Source organism: Aethalodelphis obliquidens, unplaced genomic scaffold, assembly GCF_003676395.1.
Source record: "Aethalodelphis obliquidens isolate GAN/ISIS:26980383/991018 unplaced genomic scaffold, ASM367639v1 scaffold1, whole genome shotgun sequence".
In the NCBI taxonomy this organism is placed as follows: Eukaryota; Metazoa; Chordata; class Mammalia; order Artiodactyla; family Delphinidae; genus Aethalodelphis; species Aethalodelphis obliquidens.
In genome coordinates this window covers 1165971-1180935 of record NW_020837945.1, presented here as the reverse complement: position 1 = coordinate 1180935, position 14965 = coordinate 1165971, and the positions used below count along the sequence as shown (strand labels likewise).

Sequence of the window (14965 nt, the reverse complement as noted above, 5' to 3'; positions counted from 1 at the left end):
ACCATACGTGTGTCTGTTGCAGGAGAGGAGCCGGGATCAGGGACCCGACTCTGCCGGGGGTAGTGCGCAGGCTGCCCTGCCCTGTGACAGCCGTGAAAAGGTCGCCTGGAACGAAGGGCATCACGGTCGCCCCCCGGGCTCTGCGGAGCCGGGGCTGGGTGCGCTCCCCACAGGCCGGTGCCAGCCCCAGCGCGGGGCTTCCTACGGTGGACATGCGGCTGCCACAGTTAGCAGACCTGTGTGCCCCGTCCCGCCGCCATGGTCCGTCCCAGGCGCCTGCACACCAGCTCCTCCTGTGGGTTTCCACCTCTGTCCCAAACAGCCCAGAACAAAAGCGGAGGCAGCCCGGCGCTGTGCTCCACGCGCAGAATCAAGTCCAAACTCGGTCCCGCGACCTTTCTAGCCGTGTGTGCCCCCGTGCCCTCTGACCCCGTGTGCCAGCCAGACCCCAGGCCTTCCTGCCCGTCTGCAGCATCCTGTCCCAGGCCAGCTCCGCAGTCCTCCATTCAGGTCGGGAAACACTTGTGAAAAATCATGGACGTGATCAGATTTATGCACTTAAAGCCTCAGATGTGTGAGTGTACGTGTGTAGGTACACGTTTTATATGTGTAGTTGAAAACTTGTTCTTTGTGCCCTCACTTCCCCGACCTCCAGCTCAAACCCCAGTTGGTGTCTAGCTGATGGCGTGTCAGCCCCGCCGCAGCGCGGGGCCTTCCCTCCACTCACCGTGCAGGTGCGAGGTGTCACCTCCGTCCCACCTGGCCCTTGGCTTTGGGAGCCGTGGCTCCCATGTCCTTCACCTGGAGTGGCCCTGTCTGGCTGGCCCTGCAGGACGCGTGTTGGGACCTGGCCTTGGGGGTGAAATGGGACGCGGCCCAGGAAGGCAAGGAAGGAGGGTCGGGACGGCCGGTAGCCTGGCCCGGAGTCAGCCTCCTAGAGGCTGAAAATCCCGCGCAGGAGGTTTCAAGTCCAAGACCGTCTGAGGCACAGCACCAGGGTGTTCCGAGGTTGTGTTTTAAATAAACGTCTGCAAAGCACACTGGGAGCGCCCTGTCACCTGACCTTTCACCTTCTTTCTATTTCTAAAGAATACTGTTTAGATATTCTCACCAGAGAATATCGTGTGTTCACTTTAGAAAATGCCAACAAGCAAACCATAGGAAATCAAAACCGCATACAGTTCCACACCCTGGAGATGGGACTGCATTTTGGACGTCTCTCCAGGGCATCATGCCAGCCTTACCTGCAAGGGAAATGCGTGTGTGTTTGTGCATGTGTATGCCTGTGAGTTTGTGGGTATGTTTATGCGTGTGTGTGAGAGCAGGACCCCAGGTGGGTGGGTGTCCACGGCGGGCTTTCGTGGCGGTGGGACAGGAGCACAGGAGGCCCGGGGCTAGGGCATGCGCTCAGTGCCCCCTGCGCTCCATCTGGGCTGCGGAGTGGCAGTGGGCACTGGAGTTGGCTCCCCACCGGGCCACCCCCTGGGCTCCGAGTCCCCTGCTGCGTCCCTGCCGCCAGAGCTGCTCCGTCTCCCCCCTCCCTCCTCCGGCAGAGGCCCGGGGAGGGGGCCCCAGCCCTGCCGCCCTCTGGACCCTGTGGGCCTGCTTCCCGAGGGCCGGGCGGGTGCAGGCACGATCAGACAGTTCCAGGCCCTGGAACCTGGACGCCAGAGCAACTGCCTTTTCTTCAGATTTTTATTTTTATTTCGAAGCAATGTCAAACATATTGAAAAGTTGCAAGAATAGTACCAAATTCTCCTTCACCCAGAGACCCATTTCTGTTTTGCTAATTGTCCCGGTAGCGTCGTTTACAGCGTGACAACCCACCCTGGGTTCACGTGCGCCCGGTGACCGTGTCTCTGTCCTCCCTCAGTCAGGAACGTCCCCAGTCCTCCCTGGGCTCCCATGACTGTGACATTGCTGAAGAGTGAAAAGTCCCCAATTTGGGTTTTCTGACACTTCCCAGACCTGGGCTAACCCTGGGGTAGCAGCTCATCTGGGTGTATCCTGTCCTGTCCACGGGCTGTGGCTGTGTCCCCATGTCACTCCTGGGGCGGCAGCCCTGGCCACCTGGGACCATGGCCCTGGAAAGGTGGTTCCTCTCTGTAATTCGCGCAGGTTTTGCGGGAACACGTGGGGTGGGTTCAGTTCACTTCCATGGTGGTCAGCATCTTCCAACGTTCTCACAGCCTGAACTCATCACTATAAATGTGATATAAACCAAACAGTGAATTTCTAGGCCCATCGTTCGTCAGCTGGAATTCCACTGTAGGGAGGAATTTTCTCTCTTCCCCATTTATTAATAATTAAATCTGTTTATGCCACTACATTCTCATTCCATGTAATGGGCTCTCGTCTGTTACTGTTTTTATTTGTTTCTTCTGATGCTCGAATTTGTCCCAGTGGGAGTTCCTTCAGGCTGGTCTCTCTGTCTTTTCAATACGTGCCCGTGTCTGTAGCATTTTCTTCCCAGGTTCGAACCCACAGCTTGCCCAGACCCCCTCCTTTGCACTGGACTCTTCCCTTTACCAGAGAGAAGCCAGGTCCCAGAAGCCTCCACACGTGTGCTCTTTGCTCAACCTGTGTGTAGCCAGGCTCCTGAATTTGCCCTGTCTGTGTGGCCCCCTCCCCTGCAGGTTCCTCCCTGCCCCATCCCTCCCCGCCCGATGTGGGCCTGAGCCCCACTGGACTCCCTCCCTGCCGGCTTCTCAGCAGCGAGGAGACACCTGGGGACCCGAGGGCAGATGTCCTCGTGTGGAAGAGGGGATGCTAGCTCTACGCCACCCCTGGGGGCGAGGGGCTCTGATGGTCCCAGGGCAGCCCACGGTCAGGCCGGCAATTGAGGAGGGGAGACTCTGGGGGCCGCAGGGGGACGGCAGGTGTAGGGTAGGGGCAAGGCCACGTCCTCGCTGTGCCCCGATCTCCGTGAGGCTGTTGGGGAGAACAGATCCAGGCTGGTCTGTAGACCCTGGGGCTTGGCCTCAGCCAAAGCTAATTTAAAGCATCCACTTCTAATCATTCTGGCCGCTCTGAGCAATGACTGGAAATGATCATATCTGTGACCATCTTGGCCTGGAAATGCTCCCCTGCGGAGGGAGTGGCCCGTGCCCGCAGCCAGTGTCACGGCTCCCGAGTGGGCCCAGGGGCAGGGCCTGGCATGACGGGGGCCCTCAGACTCTGAGGCGACAAGTAGGAGAGCCGGGTGGCCAGACAGCCGGTCCACTCGGCTCCTGGTGTGGCCACAGCTGCCCCAAGCGCACAGAGGCGCCTTGTTGCTTCCCGTCATGGCTCCCGGGCCCCACTCCATCCTCACTCTCAGCACAGGATCAGGTGTGGGAACCATTTCCCTTGGGGCTGTGTTTGACGTTTGACATTCATTCTGGACAAAGGGGCCCTGGGCAGTCTCCCCAGCACTGGCTCCCTGCAGGGCTTCCTGACACCCAGCTAACCCCAGCCACCTCCCCGTCGCCACCTTCCCCTCAGGGCACCAGAGGAAGATGGAGCTGCGCACACATGCACACAGACAGCAGGAACACACGGGCACTCACCTGCACACACACACCAAGAACATGTACATGCACAAATACACAAAAAGATGGACGTCTGTGCACACTGGCAGGTGCGGAATCCATTCCTCAAGGGCATTGGTGCGTAGGCACGTGCACACACACGCGCACACTCACGCGCACGCACGGCCCCACAAGCCCCAGCAGAGCTTCAGTCTCTGTGAAATCAGGCTTGCCGTGCCCGTCCCCGCCTGCTGCCCGCTGCACGGCCCTGCCCTGGGCTGGGGCTTGGAGGGAGCGGGACCCGAGTGCGACCCGAGATGCTGCCAGGCTGGCAGGACGGAACGTCCCCCAGCCACCAGGGCTCAGCGGGAGGGGCAGCAGGGCCGGAAGGGGGGTCCTGCGTGCTGCCACGCTGCCCTCCATGCGGATCCAACGCCTTCCCGGAGAGGCGGATAACCACGGGGCTGGGAGCGCATTGTTGGACCCGGCCACCAAACCGCAATTCCGCAGCGGAGAGCCGGGCCTGTGTGTTTACAGCAGGCTGGGGCAACGGGAAGAGGCTCTTGTAAACATCGCAGGAAAATTGCAAAATCGAGCTTTCCAGCATCCCAATGTCCACGGGGAGGGAGGACCCCGGGGGCCGCGCTCTCAGAGGGCAGCGTCTCTGCAGGCCGGCGGTGGGCGCCCTCAGGACCTGGGCCGGGCTGAGGTCATCTGAGGATAAACCCGCCTGCCTCGTGCGGCTGGGCTGGTGAAAAGGGATGAAGCTCAGCGGGCAGGGGTCTGGCCCTTGAGGGAGGGCTGAGCAGCCCCAGCGCCCCTCTAGCCGAGCCCCCTCCTCCAGGCATCCTCACCCCTCCCTCTGCAAAGGGGCCTGCGGTCTGCAGGCAGCAGCGTGCTTAGGAGAAAGCTTTCTGGTCCTCAGCCTGTGGTGGGCTGAAAACTGCCCCCCGCCCCCCAGTATCCACCTTCAATCCCTGGAACCCGTGACCGTGACCTTATAGAGTCCTGGCTAAGCAAAGGCCCTCGAGATGCATTCGTCTGGGATTATCCAGGGGGCGCTAAAAGCTGTCACCAGCGTCCTCGGGAGAAAGGAGGACGCCCCAGCCCGGGACCCAGGAGCTGCAGAGGCCTCGCCCCACGCAGACAGAGGGCTGCCAGGGACCCACGTCCGTGGTTTGAGCCCCGGTTTGTAGTCTTCGTTGGGGTGACTGGGTCACTGAGCGCCTCTCCCCTCTGGACTGGAGACACACGTTTTGCTCAAATTCTTCTAAACTAAAGGTGACAGCATGAGGGGACGGTCAGGCTGCTCAGAGAAAAGCCCACCTGACTCTTATGTGAGAAAATTAACTGCTGACCTGTTTTGGTAAGGCCAGCGCCAGAGGAGAGACGGGTGGCGCCAGGACCGACCTCACGACAACCCCTGACCCCCGTGGACCAGCTTCCTCCCTGACCCGGGGGGCTAGGCTCAGGACACCCGCCTGGCTGTAAACTCAAGTGCACACCTGGGTCCCTGATCGCAGCCGGCATCACATCCTGCACCTGCTTGTCCCCAGGTGGGGAGCACAGGGTCCTGAAAGGGGAGAGCAACCTGACTGAGGCCAAAGGGCTGCTCAAGGGGAACCAGCCTCTTCCAGGAAGGTCCGGGCCTCCAGCATTGCCTTGGCTGGAGATGCTGAGCTCTGTCCTGGTGATGGAGCTGCTGCAGGACCACGCGTGAGCACGCGAACACACACACACATATACACACCTGCATGCACCTGCACAGAGGCTCACACGCAATCACACACGTTCTTACGCTGACACACAATCACACAAGCCTGCACAGACGTGAACATGTGCACGCACTCCTGTGCATGCACTTGCACACACCTGCACACATCTGCACACGCACACACCTTCAGCGTGTCCGCAGGAGGAGGTGGCTGAGGGGACGGTCCAGGCTGAGTGACAGAACACAGGTGTGCAGGGCGCAGCGGGGCAGGCGGGGCAGCCCGTGCTCCATCTGCTTCAGATGCTGAAAGTGGCCAGACCATCGGCTTCCAGGGTGTGTCGGCGCAGGTGGAGCTGGCTGAGTGCCCTGGGGCGAGAGACGGGGTCCTGCGCAGGATGAGGACCCCCACACCGGGGAGCTCCCTTCCTGTCTGCTCCTGACCCCCGCTTTGCAGCCCAGCACCCTGGCCTTTCCCAGAGCCAGCAGGACAAGACTAAACAACCTCGTCCACTTCTCATTTCCTGAAAAATCCTTTCTGCCAAAGTAAATAGATGTCTGTCAGCTGCTCAGTCGGCCACAGAAGCCCTGGTCCACCCCAGAGACAGAGGCAAACAATGAAACGATGGAAGAGCAGGGTGACACCTCGTGGGCCGCGGCTCCTCTGAGACCTGCTTCCGACTGTGGAGCAGGTAGGAGTTGGCTCCCCAAGCCCTGGAGGCAAGAAGCATCAGATCAAGCAGAGGGTTCCTTCCGGGGCTGCAAGGTGCCCCAGGAGGCTTAGAGTCTCCAGGAAACTTGGCGGGAAGGCTTTGCACCAGCCCATCTGAACGAGCCCAGCCTCAGGCTGCAGACCCTATCAGAGGCCCTGCGCACCCACTCCTCCAACCCCCGGTGGGACCGGCAACAGAGCAAGGGTCCTGCCCCCAAGGATACTGGTGCTCCTAACTGATCTGCAGCTCTGGGTCCCGTCCAGATTGGGGGCTTCCCCCCTCAGCTCAGAGCACTGGCCCCAGTCCTCCCCCCAAAGACCACTCTGCAAGGTCCCCTTGGTGGCTCGTTCCCGTCAGGGAGGGTGGAGGTCAGGACAGCAGAGGACTTTGCTCCACAGCCCAGGACTCCAACTACAGAGATATCAGCTCTCCCGATACTGATTCATACATTAAAAGCAATAATTCCCCCACACCTTAGCCAAATTCCCCCCAATTTTTGATGGAACCCGACAATTAGAAACACTAAGTGTATGTATAAGAAGAACCAAGACAGTTCTGAAAAGTAACGAGGAAGGCAACTCAATACTGAAGGGGAAGAGCGAAGTTGGAGGAGTGACAGCATCTGACTTCAAGACCTACTCCAAAGCTACGGTAATCAAGACAGTGTGGCATTGGGGGAGAGACGGACAAATAGAGCAGTGGAGCAGAACAGAGAGCCCTGCACAGATAGAGTCACCTGATCCTTGACAAAGGAGCAAAGGCAAAACCAAGAAGCAAAGGCAGACTTTTCAACCAATGGCGCTGGAACCACCAGAAGTCACTATATCTAGACTCACACCTTACGCCCTTCACAGAAATCAACTCACAGCGGATCACAGACCTAAATGTAAAATGCAAAACTATGAATCTCCTAGAAGATAACATGGGAGAAACTCTTGATGACCTTGGATTTGGCAATGACTTTTTAGATACAGCACCATAGGGATAATTGATGAGTTACCACTACACACCTCTTAGGACGTCCAGAACACAGACAACATCAAATGCTGGCGAGGCTGTGGAGCAACAGGAACCCTCATCCCTGCTGGTGGGAACGCAGATGGTGCAGCCGCTTTGGAAGACAGTTTGGTGGTTTCCTATAAACCTAAACACACTCAGTATAGAATTCAGCAATCGTGCCCCATGGTATTTATCCCAAAGAGTCGAAAACTATGTTCATACACAAGGATATTTACAGCAGCTTCATTCACAATTCTCAAAGCTAGGAGCCAACCAAGACGTCTCTCAGTAGGTAAATGGGTAAATAAACTGTGGTCCATCCCGACAATGAAATATTATTCAGTGCTAAAAAGAAATGAGTTATCAGGCCGTGAAAAGACGTGGAGAAAACTTGAATGTATATTATTAAGTGAAACAAGCCAATCTGAAAAGGCTACATACTATATGATTTCATTCTGTGACATTCTGGAAAAGGCGTATCTATGAGACAGTGAAAAGATCAGGGGCTGTCACAGGGCTGGGGGGGGGAGGGGTGAACAGGTGGGGTGCAGGGTATTTTTAGGGCAGTGAAACTGTCCTGTGGGATCCCATAAGGGTAGATACGTGTCATTGTACACTGGTCAAAACCCACAGAATGTCAACACCCTGCACTGCTGGTGGGAATGTAAATTGCTACAGCGACTATGGAGAAGAGTATGGAGGTTCCTTAAAAAACTACAAATAGAACTACCATACGACCCAGCAATCCCACTACTGGGCACATACCCTGAGAAAACCATAATTCAAAAAGAGTCATGTACCAAAATGTTCATTGCAGCTCTATTTACAATAGCCAGGATATGGAAACAACCTAAATGCCCATCATCAGATGAATGGATAAAGAAGATGTGGCACAGATATACAGTGGAATATTACTCAGCCACAAAAAGAAACGAAATTGAGTTATTTGTAGTGAGGTGGATGGACCTAGAGTCTGTCATACAGAGTGAAGTTAAGTCAGAAAGAGAAAAACAAATACTGTAAGCTAACACATGTATATGGAATCTAAAAAAAAAAAAATGGTACTGATGAACCTAGTGGCAAGACAGGAATAAAGACATAGACATAGAGAAAGGACTTGAGGACACAGCAGGTGGGGAAGGGGAAGCTGGTGCGAAGTGAGAGTAGCATCCACATACATACACTACCGAATGTAAAAGAGATGGCAAGTGGGAAGCAGCTGCATAGCACAGGGAGACCAGCTCGGTGCTTTGTGACCACCAGAGGGGTGGGATGGGGAGGGTGGGAGGGAGACCCAAGAGGGAGGAGATGTGGGGATATATGTATGCATAGAGCTGATTCACTTTGTTATACAGCAGAAACTAACACAGCATTGTGAAGCAATTATACTCCAATAAAGGTGTATAAAATAAAATAAAATAAAAAGTCATTGCCATAAAAAAAAAGAGTGAACCTGATGTAAACTAAGGACTCTGAGTGGTCACGATGTGTCGATATAAGTTCATTGACTGTAAACACTGCACTCTGGTGGGGGACATTGATAATTGGGTAAACTATGTGGGTGTGGGAGAATCTCCAGACCTTCTGCACAATTTTGCAGTGAACCTAAAACTTCCCTGAAAGCCTATGAAAAAAAACAACCCCAAAACAACAACAACAGACCAACTAAGAAGAAGAAGTTGTCTTAATAGACATCTGGACACACAAGAAAACCAGAGTAAATAAACAGGGACTTTTGGTTACAGGAATAAAGAAATAACTCAATGGGACAGAATCGAGAACGCAGAAAAAGTTTCCTGCATCTGTGGGAATTCTGTACACGGGGGGAGGGGCATCTCAAATAAGGAGAGAGGATGGAAGAATGGAATAATTATATGTGGAGTCAGACCATCCTCACATCACTCAAAAAATATGTAAAACCAATGACGTGAGCGGCAGAAGGGAACTGGGAAGAGCCGGGTTTTGACCCTGGAGTAGGAACAGCTCCCCAAGCCGGGACACACCCACACAGGCCAGGAAGGAGCAGATGGGTGAACCGGAGGACAGCAGAGGTTGCATTTTTATGAAAAAAGACCCCATAAACAAACAAAAGGTAGGTGACAGACGGGATGACTGTCAACACTAAGGACCTCAACCTCATGGAAACGAGGGGAAATGTCAGCAAAGAGGAAAAGTGTGACCACCTGAAGCTGTGGCAGGAGCGGGTGCTGGCGGCCGGGTGGCCCCGTGGTTTCCAGCCGTGACTGCGGCCTCGGGGCCTCCTCTCTCTCGGTATCCGGAGCCACGGGGGCAGTAAAGACGTCCATCTTTGTGCCCACATTCTCCATGCAGTCCCTCTGCCCTGCCCTGTCCTTTGATTCTCAGTGTAAAGCCAGCTGTTCTTGGATCCAGACACAGAAGTGGAGCTCCTGTATCCACGCCCTCGGGCTGCGCTGAGAGGCCGCCGCACCCCTGGGTGCAGCTAGAAATGCAACATGGGGAGCAGGCGGGGCTGGCACTCCCGCTGGGATGCGCCCTCAGGTCTGCCAAGCTCGGAGAAGGCGGGCTGGGGAAAGAGCTGGCATGGGCGTGCGTGGGCGTCCCTGCGCCGAGGCGGCAGTGCCGCTGGACGCTTCCTGGGTGTCCATCCTTGGGCGCGTGGGCCCCAGCTCTCTGTCAAGAGCAGAGTCTGGCTCAGCAGATCGGGGTGGGACCCCAGGTGCTGCGTTTCTACCCAGCCCCAGGGAGGCCCAGGCTCCCTCGAGGGGACCGCCCCCCCCCGTTGCTGCTGCCTTATATACCCACCACCAGAGGGACGCGCGGAAGACGAAACGTCGGGGGCGGGTGCGCGTGCTCACCGGGAGAAGCCCTCTTCTCTTACTTGGCACCTGAGAACCTAGTTTGGGAAAGCATCCCGGGGGGAGGGGGGAAGGACAGGCCCCCTGCCCGCGGGTCACGGCCATGAAAAAGCATTTCCTGTCCCACTCCTGTGGATTGGCTTCAATTCAAGGGGACCTGCTTTAGCCCGGACGCTGCCACCCTGAGCCTTTGATAGCGCTATCCGCCTCCTTATGGGACCTGGGGTGGCCGCTGTGTCCCCACCCCCATCTCTCGGGTCCCCCAGCTGTGGAGGAAATGGACGCATTGAGACGGAGGCCAAGCCCGGCCCTTCAGATCAGGCTGAGGGCGCCCAGGGTGGGGCTGGGGTCATGGTCGCCAGACCCTTGTTCCAGGTGGCCCGGAGAGAAACCCACCAGAGGGGGCATGTCCTGGTGGGGGCCAGGGGGCTCCCCACAGCCTCCGAGGCAGCCCACTGCCTGTGGGTGCTGCCAGGGGCCGGTTCTGGAGGCTCGCCGCCCAGGACGGGGCCCCTGCGGACAGTCCCCTGGGGGCCACAGTGCCCCTTCCCGCTTCAGAAGCTCCCAGGTCCTTGCGTGAAGCGGAACATTTCCCAGGTTTGGGTGGCGGCCGCTGCTGCCCTCACCCCCGGGCTTGGGGCCGCCCGCTCCCCCCTGCCCATAACCTCCCATCACCCACACCCCGAGCCCCTTCCCAAGTCCAGGCTGCCCGCCTCTCTCTGGAGCAGGCTTTCTGCCCCCTGCAGCGGCCTCTGGCCTGGGCTGGCGTCATCCGGGTCGCCCCGGGCTCTCGGGGACACGGGACGGCATCTCCGAGCGGCCGGCACCAGCCTGCGACCAGCTCTTACCCAGCTCCCAGGACGCTGGACCCCCACGTGGTCCAGCCCCTCACCCGGATCCCTGCCCACAGTGGCGGCCCAGCGACTGGTGCCCCCCAGAGCCTGGAGACGTTGGTCCCCAGGTGCCCCCACCCAAGGCACATCCCACAGAGGGGCCCGGGCCACCCTCTGGCCTGCTGGGGCATCACCTGGTGGGCGCCTCCATCCCCCCACCCCGGACCCCAACCATCCTCCCTGACTCACAGCTGGCTCAGGCCCCCTACAGAAGAGTGGGGGGCCGGGCGCAGAGGGGGACCAAGCTGGGGGCAGGCACAGGGCTGCGCAGCTGCCGCCCCTCCCTGGTGACCACTGCTATCTAATGCGGGGACCCCTTCCATCACACACCTGCCCAGAAACACTGCGTGCCCTTGGGTCTCGTTCAGGGATGCCAGAGCCCTGGGGTCCAGGGAGCCTCTCAGCCCCTCCTTCGGTCACCGTGGCCTCCAAGTGGCCACCAGCTGCTGACCTCCACCAATGGCGCGCAGGGCCTGAGCTCTCCGAGGGAGCCCCGCCCCAGGGCAGATGTGAGCACAGGGATCTGGATGGCTTGGACGGGAGGAGAGGCCCCTTCTGGGCTCTGGGTTGAGGCCTGGGTCTGCCTTGGGGGTTTCAGAGGAGGGGAGGAGGGTCCCCTCCAGCCCCACCCCAGCCCCTCCTACCCTCACCCCTGTGCCCCTCAAGCCTCACCTTGGCCCACCCCCCCGGCTCCTGCCCAGCATAACCTGTGCTCTGGGACCCCCTCAGGGTCTGTGTGTGCCCTGACAGTTCTCCAAGGCTGGGCTCCGGGATTTGGGGTCCCTCCTATCCTGAGGTGGAGTCACTGCCCCCCTGTCCCGAATGGCCAGTGGCCAGCTGGACAGGACGTGGCCCAACGTCCTGCAGATCCCGGGCACTGGGCGGCCTTCCTTGGGTGGGAGGGCAAGCGGGGCTGTCGATGACTCGTTTCTGAGTCAGGCCAGGGTCAGAGGGCACCAGACGGCTGGCCTTTCATGGGCACAGAAGACAGGGAGGGGCACCAGGCCTTGAGTGGGAGGGGTGGCGTCAGGGCAGGGGGAGGGTGTGAGTGTGTGTGAGCGAACGCCAGTGTGTTCAAGCCTGTGTTGGTGCAAATGTGAGTGTGAGCGTGTGTGCCGGTGGAAACAGGTAGACAGGACGTGGGTTTGAGTCTTTTATGTGACAAAGCCCTCCGAGGTGTCAGATCTGAAAACTCGAGACCCCAGCCCGCCGGGGGTCCCTCACCAGGGTTCCTGGGTGGGACCCGGGGTTTGTGACACTGGATGCGTGAACGTGGCGGTGGCTTCTGGACGCAGCTGGACACTGCTATCTAGTGCCCCGGTGGGGAAGCACCACCGCGAGATGTGCCGAGGCTGTGTGTCAACACGACTGGTTTATAATCCTTTGTGTTTGGTTTTATGCATTTTAAAACAGCGTTCTGAGAGCAAACACGCTTCTCCAGACGGCCAGAGGGACCATGGCTCGGAAGAGGCTCAGAGGCCCTGGTCTGGCCCCGTCTGCACCGAGCAGTGCCCGGTGGGCAGCGACCGGCCCAGGTGGGGCCGGGACAATAGCCCACGTCTGCATCTGCGGGCCTGCGGCGCCTGCCCCCCTCTCCCCTCCCTCCCCTCCCTCCCCGCGGCCCCCAGGAGGAAAGAAGCCGGTCTGCGCTGGACCAGCCTCTGGTCTGGCCTCCCCAGCACTCTCCTTGGGACCCTGGCGCCAGCCCGTCCAAAGGCCAAGCCAGGAGGCTATTCTGGGAGCTTGTGAGGAGGCCCCGGGAGCTCCTTATAAGGCAGCCTGGTGCTGTCTGAGCCCGAGGTCTGCTCTGCACCCCGCCTGCGTCCGGGCCTGACGGCTGCAGAGTCCTCCCTGCCCTTACCCACTTGACCCGGGCGTCCCAATTCCCTCCTGTCTCCAGTGACGCTCTCCTGAGGTTTAAATGAAATTTAACCAACATCTGCCCCTTGGGGGCCCTCAGGAGAGAAGTGGGGAGCAGAGCCCCCAGCTGGCCAGGCTGGTCCCCCACATCCTCATGTGAAGCGCCTGGCCCCAGCTGAGTCACCGGCATTTGCAGACTCAGCCGTAGAAGCCGCTGGTTCCGGCTTATTTTTAGAATCTCTTTACCAGAACACCTGGGTTGGGCCCAAATAATACATGTATCTCAGCGGTTCAAAAATATAACTTGATGGCCAGTCATTCACCCGGGAGACAATGCCCAGTGAGTGAGCCTGGCGAGGTGCTTCCTGAGATGTGTGCGTTCCCCTCACCCGCTGTGCAGGGCCGGGGCCCGGCTTGCCTGGATGTGTCCCCAGGAGGACATGCCGGAACCGGGTCACCCCATCATTTCTGCTCTTCTTTTCAAAGGGGGCCGGGAAAAACATGGCGCTAGAAACGTGAGACCAGGACCAGGCTGTAAGGTCTTCCCAGAGAGGGTTTATGGCTGGAGCCCGGCCCCGGCCTTGAGCCTGGCGCCCGTGGCGCTCTGCTGGCACTGGCGCTGGGTGTCCAACGTGCAAACAACACGAGGAATGCGCGCGTGAGCGGCGGGTTGTCGTTGGGGCCCCGCATGGCGGGCAGAGGAGGCTCTCACACCAGCCGTGCCCAGGCGGCCGTGCAGCCATGCCCAGCATGGTCCTGCGGTGGCAGCTGCCCAGGCGTGTGGCGTGACCACCTGCGTGTGGCAGGCCCGGGACACGGGGTGAGGCAAGCACGCGAGGTGCTTCCCAAGTGTGTCCACAGGATGAACGAGGCCGGCCTTGCTAGGAAGTCCCCAGGAGCAGTAGGTGACAAGGACCGGTTGGCCCCTCCCCTCGTCCCCAGTTTGAGGCTGAGCCCTCTGGACCTCGCCAGGCGGCCCCTGGCATCACCAGGAGCCCCTTAGGGACGCGGCTCAGCCCTGGCAGCACCTGCTCTCTGGGCTCTGCCAGCTGACTGGCTCGGCGGGGCAGGGTCCCCCGGAGGCCAGGCTCTGAGACGGCTCCCTCGCGGGGACTCAGGCCATGGCGGCTGTCGGGTGTGGGCTCGGCCCAGGCTGCAGGGCCGACGCACCCACGCGAGGCCACTCCACGTGATTCCTCTTCTCCCAGCACGTGGCTGGGCCTCAGAGCTGGTGTCCTAGGAGACCCAGGTGGACGCCCACGACTCCACACGGTGTGAGCTTGGGAGCCCCCAGCCCCCTGCACACACCCCGTCCCGCTCAGCTGTACCCTCTCCATCAGGCCATCCCACCCCCCTCGGTCCCCGCACGTTCAGACCCGGGTCCCCAGTCCGCCTTCTCTGCAGCACACACCACCTGTAATACAGGACGCGCTACCTGTGTCAGGCCTAGGGCTCGTGGCTCGCCCCCGCTCCTGGGTGGCTGGAGATCTGTGTCTGCTTCGCTGGCGGCTGCGTCCCGGGTGCCAGAGCCTCCCCCGCCCATGGACTGAGCCAAGGCCGCGTGCGACCAGCAGACGTTACACCCGGAGTACGATCCTCGGGGCTACTGCTTCGGTGCGATTGCAAACGCTCAACTCACCTGGCTGACCACTGACTGGCTGGGCGCTGACCGCCTGGGCCAGGCTCTGGGGACTCAGGGGTCCTGCTGTCCTCCCTCCCCCTCCCCCGACCACAGACCACTCTCCAGGCCTTCCACAATCCAGGTGCTCGGGACGCTGTGCCCCCTGCAGACCTGGCCTGTGTGGGCTCAGCACTGGCTAGGGCGTGTCCACCCTGCCCCTCCCTCACCAGCCAGCGGCTAAGGGAGGCGCCTGGGCTTTCATGGTGTCAAAATCCCCAGCTTGACGATTATGGTCTAGAAGGTGCTGCGCCTATGAGATGCCCTTGTGACCTTTGCACGCCACTGCCGTGTTGTCCTTATGGTGTGAACCGCCCTGCCGCAGCCCGCGGACTGCTGAGGCGCTTGAGGCGCTAAGTAGGAGCTCAGCAAGGGTTTCAGCCAAACAGGGGCAGCCCTGGGGGGAAGCTGGCCTTGCTGTTCCTCTCCTTCTGGGGGAACCTCGGGATGAGAAGTCCCTGAGTGTCTGGCAGACGCCGGCCCACCTGCAGGGAGGTTGCCCAACGGCGCCGAGGTCCTGGGTTACCGTCCTGCAGGACCCTCACTCCCAGCCCAGCCACCCAAAGGGGTCCTGGCAGGGCCATGTGGGCTGGGCCCTGGGCCTCTCAGGGGTGCTGGGATCACCCCTCCTGGCTGGATCGCAGGCTGGGGTCACCAGGGTCACCCGCCGCTTCTCACCTGCTCTGTGGGAACACTGCACACCTTCTTTCCCATGACAGGTTGGGTGCTGCCGTGCCGGGCCTGAAGGTCTCCGGCCCCCGGCTG

General features: G+C 59.6%; 1 long non-coding RNA gene across 1 annotated transcript; it reads right to left on the bottom strand.

The window, feature by feature from the left end:
• Nucleotides 1-1684: 1684 nt before the first annotated feature.
• LOC113633166 (uncharacterized) lies at nucleotides 1685-11792 on the bottom strand. Its single transcript, XR_003438110.1, has 4 exons — nucleotides 9116-11792; nucleotides 6944-7277; nucleotides 5408-5934; nucleotides 1685-2202 (listed from the first exon to the last, which is right to left on the bottom strand). It is a non-coding gene; the product is annotated as an uncharacterized LOC113633166 (long non-coding RNA).
• Between the last annotated feature and the right edge of the window lie 3173 nt (nucleotides 11793-14965).